This window comes from Athene noctua, chromosome 14, assembly GCF_965140245.1.
Source record: "Athene noctua chromosome 14, bAthNoc1.hap1.1, whole genome shotgun sequence".
NCBI lineage: Eukaryota > Metazoa > Chordata > Aves > Strigiformes > Strigidae > Athene > Athene noctua.
Window position 1 is genome coordinate 1,599,923 of NC_134050.1, and position 22,464 is coordinate 1,622,386.

The following is a 22,464-nucleotide window of genomic DNA, read 5'->3' on the forward strand; positions in this document are numbered from 1 at the left end:
AGGTTTCATTCTGGACACACCGTGAATGCTTTATTGGTACAATAGTTTAATTTTTTTTAAATGTAAATCTCTTGACTATGCAATTTAAGTAATAAAGAATGTTAGGAATTATCTGGAATGAATTGTTTAACTGTGTTTCATGACATTGCAGGAAGTATGGCCTAATGAAACAATCCTGTACTGCCAGAGAAATGTTTAGGCCACACACTCCTCTTTTGCACCTCGGTTTTTAATGGTCAGGTCTCCAGTTCATCCACTGCCTTAAATCAGCTTAACAATATTGACAATGTACAGGTGACACTTAAGTAACATTTAGAATTTTAATTTTCTTTGCTTTGATGAGTAACTGAAGGTTAGATCTGACACAATGAAAACATTTCAAAAAAATACCTGAGGCCCAAATTCCCAAATGTATTTGGTCATCGAACTCCCAAGGAAATGGAATAGAACCTAGACGCTTCCTTGTAATATCTTTGTAAATTTGGGCCTCAAGCCAATTTTCCAGACAATCTAAACATATGTAAGTGTTAATTGCTTAAATACTTTAGAAGAAGTGAGTCTAAAGAACTGAAGTCCCCCTCTCTTGCAGTAAGATGAGGGCCATAGTCCCGAACCCTGGTTTGGCAAGACCCTCCCATGCTGCCTTTGATGACAGTGGTTTAAAAAAGCCAACCCTGACATTGGCAGGGCTGACAGGACATCAAGTCATGCATTGTTTGACCAATTAATGAGATGCTGCAGCATACACTATTCAGTATTGTTGCAGTGGGTTAAGACTCCATTCATCTTTCAATATGGGGACGTACTGTGGAATAAGCTTACCATGCAATCATAGTTACTCCGACTGTTTTCACATGTTTTCCTAGCTCCTTTCGACTGAGCTTTCTTTGGATGGGGGTTGAGCTGAGTGGTGAGGGTGCACTTGTGTCCCAGAATGGAAGATCTGCACTGAAGCCAGTGCAGAGCAGCTCTTCTGTCTTTCTGCTCTCACCTTGGTTTACTTTGTAATAATTTCTCTGTGCTCCCAAGGCCTTCGATAGGCTATGATTATAGCCAGGTGAGCCAAATGATGTCTTCTAAGCTCAACCTGCAGCACCCTAGAGCACCAGCTTAGATTTGCACTTTGCCTTGGCGCTGCTGGAGTCCCCTGCACCTCTAAGTGTGTCTGGGGGAGCAGAGCCATGGGCATGGGGTGGTGTGCCTTGCTCATGTGTTGAGCCAGCAAGACATGAACTGGGTCTAGCTCACAGTGACCCTGTGTTGTGCCTGAGCTCATCACCCTTACTGACAGGCAGGTATATACACCAGGGCATGGTACTATGCCAGTAGCCTGACGTGATTCCCGGCATGATCAGGTTTTTCCCTGCATTTGGAGTGAGGTGTTTTCCGCTCAGTATCACTTGATCTGCTGGGTATAGGGGTGTTGCAAACTAAGAGGGAAAAATTGTCATAGATGGTAGCGCACGTAAAACTTAGGATTTGTAATGACTAATCTTTTCTCTTCTTCCTTGGCTCAGTCCTGACTGCTATGCAAAAGGATTTATCTACATGGAAAATTTTGGGGTGCACATTTATTCTAAAATGGTTGCATTATTATAAACCTCCAAATCTGTACTTCTGTTCTAGTACCCAGATACTTTTTTGATTTACAGCTAAGCATACAACTAACATGAGAGCTGTTGCTGGGATTTTTTTTCTTTCAGCAGAATTTGAATGCCCATGTAGCAAATACACCCTTATAGCTGTATACAATAGTGCAGAAAATAGCTACACTTGTATAATTATACTGACATACAACCTAGGTGAAGGCCTTTGGTACTTTAATTACTTACACTGAAAATGCTAAACCTAGATTATCTCCTTCTGAGGTAGTGGAAAATTTCCCATAAACTTCAGTGGGACTTAGACCCTCCGTTTAAATAGAATTACTGAGGATTAGAAGGAGCTTGTAGTATTGATCACCTCTTCTGATCATTTATTCTATCAATTTTATTTTGTGTGATTAAAACAACAGTGGCAACCACAAAAAAAAAAAAATCAAAGAAGATAAAAATTCATCTGTATTTAATGTAACAGAACGCTATAATCAGGTTATTTCTACTGCATTTTTACAGTAGAAAGCAAGCCATGTCTATTGAAAATACTGCTTCTGTTTAAAAGTGTGCTTCTGTGGAGACAGGATTAACTATGAATAGCATGTTCTTATGTTGGACTGGTGCAAAGTCTTGTTTAAAATGTTGTTAGATTGTTATCTAAAATGTTAAAAAACAGAGAATATGTTTTGGACTCTAAAAAATTTTCATAGCTAAGGTGCAGCCCAGAGAGCTGATATTTTTCTATAGACAAACACAGCTAGAGCATCTCTTCCTGAACACTATATTACACAGAAAGCCTGCATTACACAGAACCACATATGAGCTTTTTGCCAAGCTATAATTTATTCTTAGACATTAAATTATTAATTTAGAAAGGACATAATAAGATGGAAAAAATTTAGCTTAAGACATAGTTAGGAAAAGCATATTCCAGCAATATTACATGAAAAACATTGGTAAGATTTAGGTCAGCCTTAATACAAAACCCTTAAGGTGGATTTGAGGCAAAAATGCCCCCCCCCCCCCCCCCCCATCATGGTGAATGCACTCTTGTCAAAGGCAGACATCATCTGAATCAGTGATTCTGGAGAATAGAAACCACCTTCTGGTTGGATGAGTTTTGAGACAAAAGACCATATTCCTGAAAGCAGCAGGGTAGGGAGTTGTTCATGTTTGATTGATTTTTTCCCACACATTGTTTATTCATTTAAAGGCAGTATATTACATTCTGTTTTCTGTGTTTCAAACATCTGTTACTTTGCATGTTCATTTACGAATTAATCGAGTTCTTTTCCCTTCCCAACGATTGTACTGCAAACAATCATTTAGCTGCAGGAAAAAAAAAAAAAAAGCAAGATGTCTGACTAATAAATAATCTATAATATGAAAAGAGAAGGCAGTCCTCCGAACTATGGAAGTATAAACAGCATCAAACATCGTACAACAAAGACAAAATCTGTCACCAGCAGGCAAAAAATTGCAGGAACTGAAAGCCTAAATTCCCTGCTGAAGGGGTAAGGAAAACGTGAGAGGGAGAGCAGAGTTAGGAGAGGGAATTAACAGCAGTGAAATTTGCAGTTTCTACCATTTTAAGCCGTATGTGTCTTGGCTCTTCAAGTGCATTTCAACCCAGAGAGGCTGCACCACATGGCTGGGGTCAGGCTGGGGGGCTGCTGAGGCTGATACCTCCAAGGGATCATCCTGCTGCTGGGTGACCCTGTCACCTGCAGAGAGATTTACTTTACTCCCCTTACTCCTTGCAGCGCTCCTTTCCCTTACTCCCCAGGTACGCAGGACACTTACACCGAAGTGCCCGTGTGGCTGTTGGCCCCTGATGGTTGTGGTGGGACTCTCACTGAAAGCTGGCCAGCTCAGCCAGGGGTGGTCAGTGGAGGATCATAGTTGACATCTGGCAGGAGACTGTTGTACCAGTGAGTCCCTGATAACAGCGGCTTGAAAGGCCAGGTGTGACAGCAGCCAGGGGCAAATCGAGCTCAGCACAGCTAACTGATGAAGGGGAATAGCAACAATGCTTACAGTCTCCAGGGAATTTATGTATCAATAGTAGAGTCTTTAAAAATACTGTTTAGCATGTCAGCAGTAAGTTTAATTCCCTGGTGAAACCGATTGCTTTATCAGTACACTATCAGTTTGAGGTCTTCCATGGCAGAGACACTCTCCAGACAGATAAGATGTGATAACAGTATTGATTGCCTGCTCTTTTTACTGGTCATTTGTTTTTTCAGATTGTTTGGATTTACAAAGCTCTGAGTTCTAGTACAAATACTTTTCTACTCAAGTGAGGTTTTACAGTATGGAAACTTATAAATGCCAGGATTGAATAACTTTAAATCTAAAAAACCAAGGAATTATTTTGTGGGACCAGCTCAGTGTTTAACTTTCTGGCCATTTTTATATATTAAACATACATAAAAATTTTAGCTGAGATCTAGGAGTTTTAGGAAAGATTTGGGAAAGAATTAGCAATTTCAAAGCAATTCACAGAATCACAGAATCATCAAGGTTGGAAAAGACCTTTGAAGATCATCTAGTCCAACCATTAATTCGAGTGGGATCATTTAATAATCATAGTTTCGTCAGGTCTTGCTCAGGTAAATAGGTGTTAAGGACACTGAAATGCTAATGTATGTTTGGGAGAAACCTGACTGCAATGAGAATACCAACAGACAGAGTTTTCTTGGAGTTACAGGTCCTGAAAAATTCCTAATTTAATACTTTTTAGAAACAACTGTGCCTCATTCTAGTTTAACTTGCTCTTTGAGTCGATTAAATCACAAAGTAGTAAGACCTTGTTTAAAAAATGCAGGAGTGTCACACACAGATTTGATTATGAACAGTTACTGTATTTAACTTCATGCCTTGTCGGAACCAGAGTAACGTTCACATGTAGGTGAACACCTTGTGGGCTTTTATTTAACAGATTGAAGAAGAGATCTTTGGTTTGCTCAATTGTATTTTCTTAAAGAAAGGGACTTGTACTAGTTTCATCTTCATAGCTGAAGTTTAGAGTGGAGCTCTATTACCTCCTTTTGGCCTTCTCACAGATGATTGTAAAATTTTCTAGATTATCATATGTCAAGGACTTAGGAAATATTGACCTATCAGCACACAGTAAATACTCAACAGTCTTTTCAAACACAGTCATCATGTGGCAGCTGTACTTTACTCAGGAAAAATAGAATTATGCAAATACAAATATTGTTCAACTTTAATGGCATATTATTTAGCAAGATAGCAGCTATGCATTTGAAATATGAACATACTTTGATCTCATTTTTATTGCTTTGTGGACTATATTTTCCTTTTAAGGTACTCCAGGTTTTAACTGCTGAAGACCTTACTAATCAACAATGCCTTTTTTTTTTTTTTAGTGTGCCTTGTATTGTCCCAGTTCCTCATGACCAGAGCGGATGGAGCAGTGAGTCACCTATCAGATGTTATTAGAGCTGTGACAACATGAAACCAGATAAAACCTCTGAACTGTATCTGCTTTCCAGACCACGGAAATACAAGGAAATTTGCTTTGATTTACGCAAACTGCAAAGCCTGGTAAGGACTCTTTCCTGCAATCACAAGTGCAGATTATGTACTTAGGCAAATGGCTGTATTCTAGTACACGGCTGTCATGTCCCACTCAGACGAGGGAGACAAGTGACTCAGATTCGTAAATCCCCAGCAGAGTGGACAACGGTGAGACAAGTCTCAAAGGCCAAACATAGTTGGTTAAGTCTATAATGAGTTGTGGCAAGCAATACAGTGTGCCTTGCATTTCTTAATGGTAGTGAAGGAAAAGGGGAAAAAGGAAAGGAAGGAGATGGAGAGAAGAGAGGAATAGAGATCACAGGTCTGGGCTCCTGGAGGCATCAGCCTCCTGCGCTTCACTCTCTGCCCCTCCCCGTCCGTCCCCTCGGCCGACCCACACACCTGCATATCCCATGGATGGGGAGGGGTGAGGTGTTTCATGGGATGATGTAATTAGCATGATCGTGTTAGCCTTCGTTAGCGTATCCAGGGGTGTTGACTTTATGGTGGATAATGAAGCAAAGGTCACTCGCTGGACGGATGCCCCTCGAAATCTGCCCAGGTGCCCCGGAGCAGAACCGTCCTGTCTCCACAGGGCTGCCCCCTCCACCTGCCCCCTGGGTTATTGGGGCAGCCAGCTCGGCTTCGACCTCCGCACTACCCACCCCATGACGAGAGTTTCCTTACTTGGGAGTGTGTGAGGCATTGCTCAGCTCAGAGAGCCTCCACTCCCCAGTAACCTTCATCTCCTTCTCAGGCTGTTTTTCTCAGTCCTTGTTTCTCGCAGGCCTGTTTCTTTCAGGACCTGTTTTTACAAGTCATCTCTCACAATGTCCTAGGCACTTTAAGTGCCACTCCAAGCCATTGGCTCTGTTTAAAAATAATGACTTGTGGCAATAAGGTTCTGAAAGTCATAAGAAAGTATTTATTTCTATTTGTAATCCATAGGTCCATGGCAGTGGATGGAAATCTTTTTGTGACTCAAATGTATTGTCCATGTGCGTTCAGACATGTAGATGTGGCGCTTAGGGATGTGGTTTAATGGGGGACTTGGCAGTGTTAGCTTTACAGTTGGGCCTGATGATCTTAGAGGTCTTTTCCAACCTAAATGATTTTATGACTCTATACAACCAAATTGCACTTCAAAATTTCTGCATGCCAAGTTATTCTAACTGTCCAGGAAGTGCAAATGAAAATGTAGATTCTTTTTATGGAAGTGTGCACATACATTTTTCCTGGGGAGTGGGTAGAGTGACAACTGACAATTCATAGCTACAAACACTCTTTCGAGGACTGGCATAGTATTTCATGTTTTTAAGACTTGGTGGTTAAGAAAACTGGGAGTGAAATACAGAACCCCTATCTCCTGATCTTTTTTAGAGTTTATTTCAGATCATTAAGTAATGGTTGGAAGTTTTTAGTGATTCATATGAAATGAATCAGTGTTTCCACTCAGTTTGTAATAGATAGATAGTTGATTGCTTTGTTGCTACCAGTTCCAAAAAGCAAGAGGGCTGAGTATCAAGAAGTATTAAGCCATTCTTTCATTATCAGATGAGATCCTTCCAGGCCACCGTTGTATTGTAGGGCCTGGGTAGCATAGGGAAGCAGGTTCCCTTTTGCTCAGAGGTGATATGTGTAGAGAGAAGCCAACCTAGATTCAAATTTTTTAGTCTATTCCATGGCATTACTTGGTGACTAGGCCTGTTAGCTCCAGCACTTTATAACATGAAGTTAGGTGTGACCTAAGTCTTGGTACAGATCTCATCCCTAGCTCCAGTTCCCCTAGCCTGCTTCTTGAAATGGTACTATAGGCAAACAGAACATGTATATGTGAGAGTTGGGACAAATGAATCAAGAAATGGGCAAAGAGCCGCTGTGAAATTGGGCCAACAGTAACTCATGAAGAAGATGCCTGCAAGAGAAAGAACCGAGTGTAGTAAGAGATGAAATGGGCTGAAGTAAGGTAGACAGGAACTCCATACAAGGACAATTGAAAAGATAACCCCTAGAGCAGCAGGGATGGTTTTTGAAGTGATAGTGCAAAGCCTGGCTTGGGACATGGGAAGAGAGAAGCAGTGTGAAGGAAGAGCTGCAGAGAAAATGTGCTTGGGAGTGATCGTATGAAAGAAAGTTACATAGGCAAAACAGTGAAGCTTTAGCAGGGAATCAAAAAAGCTAGTTCAGAAAAGCAGGTGACTGAGGGAAGGAAAACCTGAAGCTAGTTTAAAAGAGAGCAGAAATAGAAAATGTGCTTGCATGGAATAAAGGACATAGGAAAAGAAAGAACCAAATGCACAGTGAGAAATGGAGAACTTTTATCATACCTGTAATACACAAAAAGAGATTTAATTTGAGGAAAAAATGTTTGCTTGCCTCTTATTTTAACAAAGTATAGAGAATCTAATGTATAATAGTGCTTTGATTGTGTATGGGGATAAAAATTTTTTCATCCCTTGGCCAAGAATGTGTGTCATACATTGGCCAGTTTTCTCCTCTTTTGTGCTATAAATTGCACTTGCTGCTACCAAAACCCACAAGGATAACAGTTGAGTTAGGAAAACTTTATAGATCATATATCAGCCGTCTCCTTTGATCTTTGCAGATTCTAGGCATTCAAGAAATTCCCCAAAGGTCACACAACCATTTATTCCTCAAGCCTTCCTCAAAATGATAAACAAGTAAGTGGTAACAAAATACACATGAAGTTCACAGCTTGGCAGCAGCAGCAATTTCAGAGATGACTCACTAGCCGGTAGGTTCTCTAAGGATCTGCCAGTCATACAAGCAATCCAATCTTCCCTCTTGTAGATGTAGTGAAGCTATGTCAATGTTATGCTAGGCGGTGTTTAGCCACATATCTTAAACATGTATGAGGTCAGGAGAAATACAAAACTGCATATTAAAACGTCATCAAAAACGTCAGGTATAATTGATTAAGACCTAACAAGGTAATTTGTCTTCTGTAATGTATATAGTCTTTCTCTACCAGATTTCCACTCTCTCTAAGTAGTACATTAGAAGTGAGCATCATTAGTCATCATTTTCTGGTTTAGTATGTAGACTTAGTTTAATGTCGTTATCATTTCAAGATAAAGAAAAATGCAAACTGTGATAAAACCTTATAAGAAATTCAGTCGTTCCTATATTCTGATTTTCCATTTTCTATTCTATTTTATGAAGGTATTTCCCCTGTTCCTGTGTATCTAATATCACAGGGCATTCTGATTTATTTATTTCACAAAAGGCAGAACAGAATTCAAGCTAAAATTGGGCATTATACTTTACTTTGCACATTTTAACAGATTTATCGGTATTTATATCCATGTAAGAAGAACAGCTCCAATATTTCCAGTTTTAAAATCGCCTACCATTCTGAACTGTGGTATTTTGTACATCTTTCCATTACAGAATTGAAGTTTGCTTGCACTAATATTCCTTCAAGGATGGGTATTGCTGACTTTTTTTTTTTTTACTGTTTCACGCCACAGTTTTTAGTGGTTGTTATGGTGAATAAGTTTGTGTATTAAATATAAGAGAACAGAAATCCCACAATAAAGGTTAGCCATTCACAGCTGCCTGCTTCCCTGAGGCTACAAAAACACATGAATCGTTCATTTGGAAAGATCTGACTTTTAAAATTCATAAATTAAAGATGCACTAATCCATTTGCTCGAACTAGGACTAGCTAGTATTCTCAGCTGTGTATCTTCAAAGCTGCTAGTGCAAGTACAAAGTCATTGATACACTGATATTTAACTTGCATATGGTCCTTGTTAAAGTACACAAGAAAAAGCCATTGAATGATCCAGAACAAAGAAATGTATTTCATTAGGAAAAAATAGGTGTATCTTGCCTTACTTGAGCTTTTGAATCATTATATGATCCATTTTTTTCATGGGTATATTTTTTTTACTTTAGCACACTATTTCCCCACATCATCTGCTTTTCAAGGTAGTTGTTGAAGCCACCAGAACAAGGATTCCTACATGGAAACCTGCTCACTCAATTTCTCTTGCAATGTTTCTTTTCTGATGAGAAATGATCACCAAGTTCTCACGTCTGTGGGCACAGGAAGGGCTTAGGGAAAGGAAAAGGTGGTGGACCCTGGTAGCCCCCTCACAGACCATTAAGATTTGGGCGACCCCCTCCCTGTGTCCCTCCCTGCATGTCGTACTGCACCCTGCACTTGCCTGCTGCCCTGGAGAGATCTGCCTCTCCTCCAGCATTTCACTTGCTGCTCATCCCCAAGCATGGGAGACATCTGAGTGAGATTCCACTAAAAAGTGGCATTTGGGAGGAGGCATCAGTTCTGGCATCACTGGCTCCAACCCTCTAAAAAACCAGTAACAAATAATTGAAGGAGCTGGCAATAAATATTCTGAGATGTACTTTCTGAAATAGGATAAAAGAGCTCAAAACAGCATGCTGTCTTGAATGTGTATTCAGCTGCTATTTTCTAGCTTTTTTTCCAATATTCTTCTGGCAAGACACTTAAATTCTTATTAAACGATGAAGGGTAAAGTTCATAATCCATATGGAATATAATTTGAAAAATACATTGCTGCATATCCCTCTAAATTCACATTATCTGCAATCTGTTGGGGCTATTATTATTATTTAGCTTTAATACAAAAATTTTATGCACACAAAATATTTTTAAACAGTAGCATCTTGATTTTTAAAAAATCAAATATTTCTGTGTACTTCAGTGCAAGGGAGGATTCTACTTTTGATGGAGGCTTGAATCCTATGTTATTTAAGAATCAGAAGGGATCTGGGAGCAGAGGCAATGGCCAAACTATGAAAATTACAGCAAGTACTTTGTTTTGCAAGTTATTTTAAAGTATTTAAATACTAGTGGGCCAGAGTGGTACTGTGGAGTGCAAATAAATTTTTGTGGTCACGTTTTAGGAACAGGAGTCATCAGCCCCATACAAAATAAAATCTAGGTGACATTAACATCACAAATGACCCAAAGGAGAGGTAAAATGTGCTAGAAGAGTGGCATGTGGATAGCAATGGCAACAAGAATTGCTGCAAGATCTGTGAAAATAAACAGCAAACTGTTACCATGAAAGCAATCGGGACAAGACCTCCCAGAACATGGAGGCTGTCATTGCACATCAAACGCTGTTAAAACTATCAGAAAGTACAAATAAGCACTAAAACGAGATGCTTTACAAACAGCAGATGGTGCAACACAGCAGCTGGAAGGAGTGGCAGAGGTGACATCAGAGCAGCTCGAAGGGAGGAGGAGTGATTTACCGTTGTTGCCAGGTGCCATAAATGTTATCAATAGATGTGTGGCTGCATGGCAACAGTTGAAGAGGATCACAGATTGTTAAAAAGCATTATTGATAAGCATTTAGCTTTTGCACTTAGTCTGAAAGTTACAGAAATAGGACTTTCCAGAAAGCTGCAAGCCCTGAAGATATATTCCCATTGCTGATTGTATACTGTGCAAAGGTAGCAAAAGAAAGAATAGTTGGAAGATGTTTACATCATATCACCAAATTTATCATTTAGAAACAGGCTGTCAGAAAGAATAAAAAAAGATGGCTGATGTGACTGAGCCTTAAACAAAGGAAAAACAATAAAATCACAGTGCCTGCAGAAAAGCAACGTGTTCATTATCTGTAGGGAACAACTGGAATTACAAGTATAAGTTGTAGAAAGAGAGCAATTATTGAAGGAGAGAACACACTCATTTCAACTAAAATTCATCAAGAACTACTCAAAAGCATTAACAATGGCCACTTTAATATGGTCTTATGAGAGATGCGCAAAATGAATGAATGGATAAAACAAATTACTATTTGTGCAAAATAACAAAGACAGAACCTGGGGGAGCTGAGGAAACATTAATGATGTGTCCTACACAGGCAGGCAATCAGTGACTGATTTGAACAGACATACAACTATCAGTCATACTTTAAAATAAACTAATGAATCAGCATGGTTGTCAGCCTGCAGCAAAATAAGTCATGATAACTTTTTAGATCATGCTCTAATGAGATGAGATAACGGGTGCAGAGCAGATGTGAGACACCTACATGGAGACGGTGCAATAAAGGACTCATCTGCGGTGTGGGTTTGCTCAGGATGAGTGAATCATTTACTGGGACAGTGACTCAAATCACATTCTTTTCACCTATGAAGCCCTTCCGTTTTTGAATAATGTGAATTCTCTGGCTTTTGGAAGTGTGTTAGTCTTCCAAGAGCATACTTTTTATTTCAGCACTTTTGAACATCTTTCTGCAAATAGGCTACAGGTTATATCCTTGTCCCTCACGGAGAGTATCAGTTGCTGAGGATCTTAGATTTGTGTGCCCTGCCTTGGGGTTAGGAGACAACCCTGGTACAGACAGCGCTGCTGAAAGCCTTTTTAGGGCAACGCCATGCAATCTGGTAGAGGCTAGATTTCATGCGATTTCTGAATTCTTCTGGCTCACACCCTTCTTGTTGTGGTCAAACAAGCTGCCTAGCACCTAGGAGCCGGGCGGGGTAAGGGCCAGACCATCATCTTCTTTCAAAGCTTTCTTTGTTGTGCCCACCCTAATACCCCTGCACAAGTCTCTGCTTTTTTTCCCTTGGCATCATGTCATGGCTGCCCCCAGGGAAGATCTCTGCTGATATTAGTCAGCTGGTCCAGAGCTGGCCTTCTGTTTCAGACTTGCCTAAAAATCAGCTTGCAGTTTCCCTCCTTCCTGCTTCCTGGGGATTTGAGATTGGACTTTGAAGACATATTTTCCTGTTGTATTGCAATTTTAATAACTTTTATCTTAACAAAATGTGTTCCTGCTTCTGTTTTGTTTAGGTAATATCATTCTTTCCAGTTCTAGTACCATTTCATAATGGAAATGACATTCACTCCCAAAGTTTGCATGTCCTTTAAGGTATTTAAGAGTATTTTTTTCAACTAATCAATCTGTAGGCAGTATTTTTCAACTGATTTTAGTGTGCTGCCCACTGTGATTACTAATTTAACAGGTTTCTGCTCTTGACTGAAAACCAGAGAACATACAAGATTATTTTAAAACTCTTACATAGCTTTCTTCTTACCTTGCAAGGATTGCTGGACAACGAGGAATACAGAACTGTAATTCTTGGGTAAAGGAGTACATATACATATAGGTAGGTATGTATGTATCTGTGTTTGTGTGTGTGTGTATATGCTGAGAGCACATTAATATGTTTTAATGTATTTAAAGCATGAGTGATTAGTCCCTCAATAAAATGAATGTAACAGTAGTAAACTTCCTAAGCATTCCTTATGTGTCTTATGATAAATAATGAATTAAAGTACTGCTTTGTTCTCTTTACATCTCTTCTTTCGGTGTGCCATTTCTTATGTGCCCTATGTTGGATGTTGCTGTTGGGGACAGTGGCTCCTAATGGCACCTGTCAATGGCACTGATGGATGTTGAAAGGGACCTCTTCACTATTATACTCCACCATATTAAAAGGTGATTTCGGTTTTAGTGCAGCTTCATCTGATGATAGAACAGTTCCTACACTTACTTTGAATTTTTGTGTTTACTACCACGGTATCTTGCTAGTTACAGTGGATTCTTCAGGTTTTCATTTCAATTGCAGTATAGACTAATGACTGTGCAGAGCCTGTCGTGGACAACAAGGAGTTTGGCATCAGCAAAGGGGGCTGGCAGCTCCGTAGATCCCTATAAGCTGACTGACCGTGCTGCCGTAACAAACAGTTGAGGGTGCAGCCCTGTAGGAACTTGAGTTAATTCTGTCCTGTGTTGAGAACTTCTTTTGCTAGCATCTCTACTCTGGAACAAAAGTGTAGAAGGAAGTGAAAAGTGGTTTGATGTATTTGGGGTCTGGTAATCTTTAAACTGGACCATACTACCTGATAGTTCTATTTTATGTGTCATGAAAATGCATCTTACTGTAGGTCCTTATGGAAGGAAAACAAGTAATAAAGCAAATGCCCCAAGAAGAAATTTCGGTTTTCTCCTTTTCAGAACAAAGAGTCCACTAAGCATTCAAAGAATCTTGTTCTGGTTTACAATAATGTTTTTATATCCTTACATATTTCAAGGCAAATGCCTTGTGATTTGCACATTGAGTTTTCATCTTCTTTCTAGACTCAGACAGCCTAAGGCAGGCAGCCCTGTGGCCAGGAGCTGACTAGGAAGATGCCACTGTTACTTAGCTGGAATAAAACATTTATGTTTCAGCTTCTATCTTTCACAGGACTGCATCCTTTCTTGTATCTCTGATTGACTGCTCCCAACCTCCAGTCAGACAAATACTTTCACAGTGTTATTGATCTGTGAAGTTCTGCAAAAGCAAACCACAATTTCTGATCATGCTATATCCTTCATCCCTTCTATGACATATATGTGATACCGATGTGGCAAGGGACAGACATCTCGTCTCTCATTTCCCAGAAGGCTACAGTATTGCCGTTGTTTAGGGCAAAAGATAGGTTAATAAGCCATCTGTCTCAACGTTCTAATATACTTTAGTAAAATTACACACTGTGCAAAGCACATGACTTTTTGACATGCATATGTTTCTTTCCAGCATAATTTGCACAAGTGAGTGGATTTGCCTATATTTGCTGCATGCACATGCATCTGTGTCAGCCTTTGAAGGAAAAGGATTTCACCCTAAGTTATCTAGTTTTGCAGCTATGTTAATCCACTCTGATATTTTTTTAGCAATGACCACTCTATACTTTTTTGCCAGCTCCTGTATAGAGATGTTTTCATGGACTGGTCTGTCATTCCCATATGTGTTTGTGTTGAATAAACTCTCCTTTCTTTCTCTCGGCTGCTTCATTTGCAGCCCATGGTTAGACACAAAAAGCATGCCCTTAAACTAGAAGCTGTAACACTAGTATAACACACCTACACTACTCCCCCAATTAATTAATTTTCACTGGTGTGACATCCAGTTCTTTATTTGAGATATTTTGATGAGAAAACTAAGAAACATGCAAGCTCTTGGTACTGATTTCAGTTACAGCCTCCCTCTTGTTTCTTTTGAGATTCACTTTTCAGGGCTTGGGCTGGCATGGACAGATGCCTGTGAATTTAGGGTGGGAGGGCTGGGCTGAAGACTGACCAGTGGAGCACACTGAGCTCATTGTTGGACCTAAGCCTGAGTCAGAACTGGGTCTGACTGATCTAATATGACAGGTATCTCTACAGCTATTTAGCTCATGAGGTTGGCTTTTAATGACAGTCAAAACAGTTGTTGTAGGCTTGGTGCTTGTTGGATTAAAACTGGTCCGTACGTCCACCCCCACCCCGTGGTGGGAATGATGCGGAAGCATAAAGATGTGTTTGTGTGATAAGGAACTGTGAAAATGAGAATTGCTGTTGAACAACACAAACCCTGATACTGTTAGCATTTTTATAAAAAGAGGTAAGAGAAGGTCATACTTGCAGTGTGGAACACAACAAAGCTGTAACAAAAGCATTTTCTAGTGACTAATATTTTGTTGTAAATGACAGTGAGAGTTAAAAATGAATCATTAGAAATTACTGTCTTTACTGTTGTGTGTATAATTGCGTATGCTGGTTTGGGCTAGATTCTCAACTACCTGTGCATCACTCTCTTTTCAGCCCTATAGGACTGGAAAACAAAAGTGGTTTTTAATCTGAGGGATTCTGTAACCTCCATTGCACTGCAAGGGTGAGCTCCCTCATGCCTCAGCACATCTCAGAGGGATGCACAGCATCCGGGAGTCTGCATCGTGCACACACTCATCATTGCTTTAATGTGAAGACTGATGTACTGCCACCCTGCCTCTCCCATGGTGCTAACCATTTTCCTTCCGTCACAGCCGCTGGACTCTGGTTATAATGATATGCTTTGTAGTTTTTATCTAATACTGTCTACCTACTTAATAGCAAGCTTTCACCAGTGGTATTTCAGTCTTTGGAAGAATTTCACTTTCCATATTTGAGAAAGGATATCAGCATTGCACGTGCATGAAGTTAATTTAGGCATTTTTTTTAAAGGGCATGTAACACCATGTAAGTGTCAAGAACAACTTTTTAAATTGAGTTTCTGACTGTTTTCTTGCAATGGTGTGTCCTCAAACTGAGATAGAAGATGTTCCCCACAACACTTTGAATATACTAGTGTTTTTTTAAGTTAATGGGATGTTACAGTTTGAAGAAATATCTATTTGTGATAAACAAAGAGACTGGGCAATCACTTCTCTGAAAATATGATTTTGCAAAAAGTACCTTGCCTTAGAATAAAAATTTGATTTAGCTTGTCTTGGACAACTTTTTCTGGCAGTTCCACTGGATTATATCACTGATGCAGGAAAGCTGTCCAGAATTAAGCTTGTGTCAACTACTGACTGATGGTTTATTTCAGGAGAACTTCAGGCTGTGGATAAATTGTCAGTTTTCTTACTCATGGGGTATACAAGTAATGAGATGGGGCTGTAAATTGTTTTCCCATATGTCATACACTCTAGTTTAATGAATGCCTCTAATTTGCCATTTGAAATACTTCTGAATAAACAAATGAGGGAGACAAAGGAAGGCACTTCAGAGAATTTGAATAGCACCTAATACTTAAAGGAAAGCTAGCTGTGTCAAAGAAATATAGCAGAGATCAAGGAGTTAATTTGTTCTGGTGGATCATCCCTACATACTTTTCCCAGCCACCAGCCAAGTTATTTCTCAAATGCCAGCCAAGAACTCCTTGCAGCTGGCAAAAATCCACAGTTATCAGTGCAATGGAAAAGAGGTGAGACAAAAAAAAAAAAAAGAGCAGTGTGGCCCTGTTGGTAGTGAGGTGTGGGTTCCTGTGCTCTTATCCAGCCTGTAGGGGTAAGAGAATAAATAGTTAATGAAGATAACATTTATACAGTGATTCAGCTCAGTGGTATGTGTGATAATTTCCTAGGTCTCTGGAATCTGTTTTGTGCTGTGGAGTGTATGAAGTTCATACAGGACCTGTGGAGTTCATACACAACCTGATTTCCCTGAGGTTCATGGAAAGACAATTGTAATTGTAAGTGATTTCAGAAAAATACCAGACAGTTAGTTATTCAGTTATTTAGGAACACAGCGAGGTCAAGAGTGGGAGAGAGCAGATGAAATACTGGTAAAAGAACACAGAAATCCATCAAAATCATGACTATATGGTGTTTAGTGGAGAAAAGGAGGCTCAGGGGAGACCTTACTGCTCTTTACAACTCCCTGAAAGCAGGGTGTAGTAAGGTGGGTGTAGGTCTCTCTTCCCAAGTAGCAAGTGAGAGGACAAGAGGAAAATTGTGCCAGTGGAGGTTTGTATTGGGTATTAGGAAAAATTTCTTCACTGAAAGGGTTATCAAACACTGGAACAGGCTGCCCAGGGAAGTGGTTGAGTCACTGGAGGTATTTAAAAGACGTGTGGATGTGGCACTTAGGGACATGGTTTAGTGGTGGACTTGGCAATGTTAAGTTTATGGTTGGACTCGATGATTTTAAAGGTCTTTTTCAACTTCAATAATTCTGTGATTCTATGACGCTTGCAAGCAGAAAGTGAGTGGATCTAGCTGATCCCCAAAGCTTTCCAAGCCTGTGCAACACAGGGTGAAAATAAGGGATACTTCCATTTCTGAAGTTAACACCTATACATAAAATAGAACCTCATAAAGCTCAGCATTTCTGTAACTCCTTATTCTTCACATAGGAGTACTGACCAGATTCTTACAGACTGGAAAAAAATACTGGGCTGCAGTAAAGAATCTTACACATAGTCAAATCAGCCAGCTGAACACATACAGGAGACAGTGAGCCAGGAAGACTTGAACTGGGGGTGAATATTGCTTTCTGAAGAACTAGGAGTACCTGATAGGAGAAGCCATGGGTCTTGTGGCTGGTTGGTAATCACCATGGTTAGTTGAGCTCTGTAGCTTGTACTAAGGAGTCCTGGAAAATCAGCCCATTGAAATTACAAAATGCAAACAGCATTAATGCATTCTGGTGCCTTTTTCACTCTAACTGATGACTGTTTAATACACTAGACGTCTCTCACTCATTGTGCAGTCTTTTGTGCACCACATACACATTAAGCACACACACAAATGAAATCAAAGTGTCTGATTTTTCAAGCAAACCTGAAATATTTTTAAAAATTGTAATTGAGTTTAACTAATACCCAACACATAAGGGCCATTGAAAAATTAGTCTGTACCCAAAGTCTTGCATGTCTGAGTTGCCTAACTGTTAAAGGCTTTAGAAGCGCTTCCTCCAGCTAAGAAGCAGCAGGATCTGTACTCCATTTAGGCTCTTGAGTACATCTATGTGTGCAAGTATGTGTGTGTGCACGCGACAGGCTCATATTCATCTGTTCTTTTCTGATGTAAAAAAATTATTTGGATCTGCTGCTCTTTAAAGAGAAACTCTCCGCAGGCTGTCCCAAACTGCATGTTACTGCTCTGAAGTAGCATTTATAACAAGTTAACTCTGATTTTATCCAAAACTTGAGAATCTGAAATGTGGATGTGAGCTGGTGTTGGTACAGTGGGTGCACTGAACACTGCTGGGGAGGCCAGCGCCGTCCGGGAGCATCCTATGGAAATACCCCCATCTAGTGGGTGTCACTGGGCTGAGGACACTCCTCTGGCATACCAGGACACTGTCCAGTTTCTAGAGCAGTTGCACATCTGCTGTTTTCCCAAGAGAAAACAGCAAAAGTAGGAACTTCCTATTATCTGTAAAATTATTCCATATTTTACATGGGTATTCTAAAAGCACATACAATATTTAATATGCTCCTTCAGTGACAGACTGTTCTACTTTTCTCACTACAGGGTATACTGAGTCCATTATGCCGAAATAAGCTACATTGTCTCTGATGGTTTGTCCAGAAATTTTCTGCATGAGCTTTAAAAGAAATTAAAAACACTGAAAAGTTTTCAGGCTTGACATACCCTTCCAACAGTTAAAGGTACTGTTTTTCTCAGAAGATATTTTCATAAGAAGAAGGAGTTCATTGGGATTTGAGAGCTGGTATATTTGTAAATATTCATTATTGTCTTCAAGACAAAACATGTGATAGCAACGTGAAAATACAGTATTAGCCTAATATGAGCTACATATGGGCTACAAAATCCTGTACCTACTCTCTTCCCTATCTTTTTGAGGGAGTTGTTTTTAGCTGGTGAAAAAAGAAAGTTTGTTCCTAGACCCACTAAAATTAGTAGGAGTTTTGGCATTAATAGATTTAGGGCTTAGTGAGGAATATTTCAGGAAGGAATACAGCACAGCAAAACCTCCCGTACATTCAGTCCTAAAGAAAGTATAGTACGCGTGTAATGGTCACCTAATTAGTGCTTTCTTACTTGTCTTTCTCAGAAAGGATTAGTGGCTGAAATAGTGTAATAGTTATTTAAGGATGGTTGAATAACGTAATGGCATCTAACTAATCAGATGCCTATTGCTGATATTTGTAAACAAGGCTTCAGATTCTCCAGCATCCCGTCCAGGCGAGGGATTTCTGTCTTAAATCCAGGCTGCAACCATCCTGCAGTTTTAGGGAGAAGATGAGAAAGATTTCTGAGAGGAACTATGCAGCACCTCAGGTGACTGAGATTGTAAAAACTCCTCATCTCTCTTGTCACACTTTTTAATGCTTATCCTATTATCAAAACCTATAGAACACACAGAGTTTTACACATACATATATATTCCTAAGAATAGGTAAGATCCTTTCCCTATGAACAAATTTATAGACAGATATTACTTTCTTATTGAGCTGGCTTGTTGCATAGATGCATGTTTTTTCTTCTCAGCAAAATTTCCCACAAACAGTTTGCATTACAATCTACAAGGTATTGTTTTAAAATGTAGGTTTGAATACTGTGGTTATGAAACCAGGAGATTAATGTTATTAGCTCAAGACAGGCACCATGGAGACAGGTGCCGTTCATGTTCCTCCACGTAGCTCTGCCAATGCACATTAATCTTGATCTGCAACATTCCTGCTATTCCAGTCCTGGGCCCCTCTTGTGCCAAATGTTATAGTTTATTTGTTTATAGGTATAGCAATGTTTCCACTGAAGCAGAAGTTATTGTGAATACCTTTTTTTTAAATTTTGAACTTTTGCTTTTTACTCTGCTGGTATGATCTGTCTTGTCCATGGTGCCTGTTAGGAAGGGAAGTGCCCAGACATGGGGCTGACTGTCACTGAAGTAATCCCATGATTTTACATGATCAGAATGTGAAAAGCAAAGAACTCCGATGTTAATCATTGCTTACTATGACTGACTCAGCCTCTCTAATCCTTTTCTATCCTCAGTCCTTGTCACTGTGCCACTTGACCTGCTTCCTCAGGGCTGGACTATATACCTCCACCGTGCATTGCACAGGAATCCAGCCTGGGAAGAGGAAACAATTCTTGCAAAGCTTTAGGGGCCAACTCTGCTCAGACCAAAAGTCGCTGGGGGAAGGGATGATGCCTCTGAGCTCACTGAACATAAAACTGCATATCTCAGGCAGTTACTCCCTTCCCTTGGACGTCTGTATGCAGGAGTTTTGCCTCCAGGATTGGGAGTAGAGATACAATCTCCTGCCACCACCACAGCCACCCTGAATCTACAGGCGGTCATTTTTATTTCCTTTCATGCTATTCATCACCCCTGGCAAAGGGATAAGGACAGCAGAAATCTGCTGAGCAATTAATATGTTTGTGCTGCTCTGTATTACGAAGTAATGGGTTTGCATCACTTGGGTCACACGCGTCTTGTATATTGTAACCCACAACTTAATCCTGTCAGGACTTTTCTGCCAGCAGGCAATATGGAATGATACATCTTGCCCCTACTTAGCTCAGATTGTGTACTTCTCCTAAGGAGCGATATATGCCAAGTACTTATGTCAGAAACAAAGTGCAAGTTTGTCACAGACTCCAACTGGGCTAGAATGGGGTTTGCAAAAACATTGTGTGAGGTGATATCTAGATTTCTAAAACTTTTCCCCTTACTTTCCTGGTGTCACTGTTGGCACCCTCTACTAGCTCAGATGCAAGAAACAGCCCTGCAGGAAATGACGACATGCCACAGCAATCTGCCCAAGTGAAACGTTCTCAGCACTGAAGCATCTGCCCTGACACACAGTGCTGGGCCACTTGGCCGGAGCATCCTACTGGTATGGCTGGGAGCAGTGAGACCAAGCTCCTTGGGCACTGACACTTGTGTCCATAGGGGTGAGGAGGCAGGCGAGATGGACAATCCCTTTCCCCATGGGGCTGTGGTATATATTGTATCTGCTGCGTGAGGTCTCACCAGAGGCACACAACATACAGATGGGCATCCTTCAGTATTCCAGGATTTCACTTGACTGCTGCTCGACACAACAAATAAAATTCAGCAGGGTCATTCTCTTGTGCAGGAGGTACAAGGTATTTACAACTGACACTTTACCAGCGAGAAAAAATGGTGTACAGTACTATATGCCACAAGATCATGTTGCCAATATTTCCAGTTTTAAGCAGTAAAAATTTGTATCTTAGTTCCTTAAAGCATCCAGCTGGTGGTGCCAAATAGTAACTGCAAAGGACATTTTTTCTGTATTTTGAATGCTTGGAATATAAATTGTTTGGATAAAGGCATCTTTACAGTTGTTTCTTAGACTCTCTCATTGAGTTTAGGATGTCAGCTTCTAAAAGTCAGCTGTTGTGTGTTTATGCCTCACACAAAGGATATAACCTCCTACCACTCTGATTTATTTGAAAGCTTGCTCTCTGCATGGGGTGTAGAAGATGTACATAGATGTACATGAATGATAAGCAGTGGAAGATTAGACTCAGGACATTTTGACCTGGAACAATGTGTTTATTGCTTCAAAAATCATAGTAAACCTTGAGAACACATAAGCTGTTTTCTGGGGTGGTGGGTGTCTCTCTACCTGACATTTATATAACCTATATGATCTGATGTCCTCTCCAGGATCTTTAGCATATTTACTATGGCTGTTGATGAGTCAGCCTGTGACCTTCTTTTTCTGTGAAGTTCAGTAGTTAAGAGTATTTAGCTTGGAAGAAGATATCTGTTTTCAAATTTAAAAAGGGAGGCAAGGGAGAAGTGGTAAAGGAACACCGTGTTATGTTTCACTGGCCAAACAGTGACCTATAAAATGTGCTGGTGAGAACAGAAAATGTAACGCACCAATGACTGCAGCCACAGTTTGTTTTCATTCTTTCCGATATTTGATTATAAAGGTTAAAGCAGGGGAAAGGAGTGCTAACCTGAAGTGTTAGCTTTCCTATGGCTCCCTGCCATGTAAGCCGGTGCTGGTTTGAAAGGGTCAGGTTCTTCACAGGCAGGCACGAGGCAACGAGGACTAAACCCCAGGAAAGCCGGTTTTTACAAGAGGGTCATAGATGCGGTTATTTTAGGAAGTGTTTTGCCCTGTTCTGGAGGGTGCCCGCTGTTCCCATGGGCGCCCAGCTTCCCCCCTGAGAGATTGCAACAGACTGCTGCTTGCGCAAGCCATGGGCTTTGCTGAGATAGGCTGAGCAGATGGCAGAGTGCAAGTATGACCAGTCGGGGCGGGGAAAGTATCAGAAAGGTGAGTCAGGCAGAGAAAGGCACGTGGAGAATGGCACAAGTAAATCATGCTTCCTTCACTTGGACTCCAGAACTGGTGGACTCGTGGCCAACGCAATTCATCTAGGCACCGTGACAGTGGTTTTCCAGAGCATAATATTCAGATCTTTGGTCACTAAAAGAAAGCAAGTAAATGTTACATGCTGAGTGGACACTGAGAAGGACCTGGCTCCAAAGGTCTTTGCTTAAGATTTCCACTTTTTCACATTTCCACTTACTAAAATAATTCCTTAATTTGGTTTCAGGGATGAAAGCACTTCAATATGCACATTCATGGTAAGATCATGATATGAGAAGGAATATTAATTATATTGTAAAGAAAAATTTTATGTATAATTTCTGGTACAGTAAAACCAGTGTGATTGGTTTGTTCAGTATTTTAAAAACACACTATGCAGTAGAAATATTAGAGGAACAGCTCGCTCTCTCCTGAGATCTTGTGTCCAACAGGTATGACTTTGTCTGTGTTTTGCTCTGCTAAAGTGAACCTCCTGAAATCTCCTGAAGTATTCGCTGTGCAGCTGTGGAGGCTAAAGATTTACTCAGACTCAGTAAGAAAATGAAATCCTCTTCAAAGAATTATATGCAAACATTCTGCAAATGTTTTGAAACACGAGGGCTGCACTCTGCCCCTAGTCGTTCTTGTGAAATCCTGCTGTAGTGAATGGAGACTACGTGTGAGGACAGGGCTGGACTACAGCCTGTTGGTACTGGCTGAGCAGTTAGGGCTTATG